At 36.9% G+C, this 2323-nt stretch overlaps 1 pseudogene; it reads right to left on the bottom strand.

Annotated features, from left to right (window-relative positions):
• Nucleotides 1-451: 451 nt before the first annotated feature.
• LOC136120499 (nucleophosmin pseudogene) lies at nt 452-1321 on the bottom strand (annotated as a pseudogene).
• Nucleotides 1322-2323: the final 1002 nt, after the last annotated feature.

Genomic DNA, 2323 nt, shown 5'->3' with positions numbered 1-2323 from the left:
AGTATTTCTCTAGTTGTCTGTTCAAAGTAGTTCATAAGCAAGTTTCTACAGAATGAATTTCTTAAAGACAAAGGCAATACATCAAATTTTCTTTAAATCAAAACCTATCAGTGTTTCAGGGTAAGAGCTTTTTTTGTTTGCTTTACTGTATTAAAATAGAGTTTATTTCATATGTGTATTTTTCCCTCCACACCATTTCCATTTGTCTGACCACCACTAATACTATGTCCTATCATAACATTCCATACATACTTAAAACCAAGCAAAGGGTGGAGTTCCATCTTTAAAAACTAAACAGGTATTTTGGACAATGCATTCTTGGCAATGGAACCTGGATAACATTTATCAGACACGGTAGGGAAAGTTCTCACTCCGTATTATAAGAAGGACAGCCAGATATCAACTGTTACAGAAATGAAATAAGACAGAAAATTTTAACAAACTGTTTAAACTATTTTCTTAAAGAGACTTCCTCCACTGCCAGAGATCTTGAACAGCCTCCTGGTCAGTCATCCAGAAACAATTCTTCACATAATTGATGAATTTGGCTTCCACTTTGGGAAGGGAACCACCTTTTTCTATACTTGCTTGCATTTTTGATTTAATGTCTTCTACAGAGCTCGGTCCTTTTGGTGTTTTAGGAGTTTTTTCCTGTTTTTTTGAAGGATTCTTGACCTTTCGATCTTCGTGTTGATGGTTTGGAGTCTTTTCCATTCTGGTTTGGTTTTTGCGCATTTTTGGCTGGAGTATCTCGTATAGATTTCTTTACTGTAGCTTTTTCTTCAGCTTCCTTATCATCAACGTCATCATCATCATCATCTTCGTCATCATCTTCATCTTAATCAGCAGCAAGTTTTACTTTTTTCTGTGGAAACTGTCTACCACTTCCAGGGGCAGAACGCTTTCCAGATATACTTAGGAGTTTCACATCCTCCTCCTCTTCATCTTCTGATTCTGCATCTTCCTCCATAGCTACTAAGTGCTGTCCACTAATATTCACAGGCCCTGAACCATACTTCAACTGTAAGACCAAAGGTGACGTTATGTCAAAGCCCCCAAGGGAAAAAAATTGGCTGCACGTTTTCAAAGTTGCTAGCGTCACTTTAATTGGACTGCTTTCATAATTCACCACCTCTGCTTCGACAACATGCAATTCATCCTTTGCGCCAGCCCCTAAACTGACCGTTCTTAAAGATAACTGGTGCTCACTTCCATCATTATCCACCTTAAAGTGAGAATCTTTGTTGGCCTTTAGTTCACAACTGAAAAGATAGTTCTGGGGCCTCAGGGGGCTCATGTCCATGTCCATCGAATCCTCCATGGGTTGGTGGCATGCACTTAGGTGGAAGAGAAGGTGGACGGAGATAAAAGACTACCATTCCAGGGAACAGTTGCGGCAGGACGGAATCACACCAGGGTGAGGAGCTGTTTATTACGTAGAGTTAATTAGACAGGCAGACAGACGCAAGTGCAAAAGATTTGTACTAAATTAAGTCCTGATCTGTATGTTAACCTCTTAAGAAAACAAAAGACAAGTGAAAAAGCTTTGACTATTTTATCACTGCAAGAGCTGTCATTAACCCCTGAGACACTGAGTGTGGCTTTTGAGATCATTGTGAAGACTCCATTTCAACCCAGGGTAGAATTTGTGTTCTACAGGCAGTGCTGACTGAGAGTCAGTTCAAACTCTTCAAATTAAAGATATGTTTTTTTCATAATTAATAAAAATTAGAACCATTCTTCCTCTTGTTTGAGTAAATATGCTACTGTTATTTACTTAGTACCTGGACAATTTCATTTGGTTTCTCTGAATGACTGGAAGTCAAAATAAAAGAAAGAAGGAAAGAAGGAAGACTATCACATGATGTTTTGATTAAGGGAAGCAAAATTAAATACCCTACACAATACAATCACCCTTACTGTTCTATATTTAATCTAATCAGCATAAGTCAATTTACCAATGACTAGGTTCATACCAATTAGAGAAATATAAAAAGGTTTCCCAAATGTCAAAATCACTTAAGTTATTATAAATCTCAAATCCACAACTTAAGGACCTTCCAATTCAATAGAGAGGGGAGTTAACAGCATCCTACACAGGAAAATCTCTGGTTTAAACAAGGGGAATAATGCAAAAGTGAATAAGGCATCATCTCTTCCCCTTAAAAGATTATGTTCTAGTGAGAAAAAGCAACAGGCAAGATAAAAGTTTGGTTTTTTTTTGAACATGGACAAAATGCAAATAATACAATATTCAATCTATCACTCAGATTTAACAGAGGTTAACTTCTTTCCATATGTAATTTATTTTTAAGAAATAAGA

This window comes from Phocoena phocoena, chromosome 3, assembly GCF_963924675.1.
Source record: "Phocoena phocoena chromosome 3, mPhoPho1.1, whole genome shotgun sequence".
NCBI lineage: Eukaryota > Metazoa > Chordata > Mammalia > Artiodactyla > Phocoenidae > Phocoena > Phocoena phocoena.
This window is presented reverse-complemented; position numbering and strand designations above follow the sequence as displayed.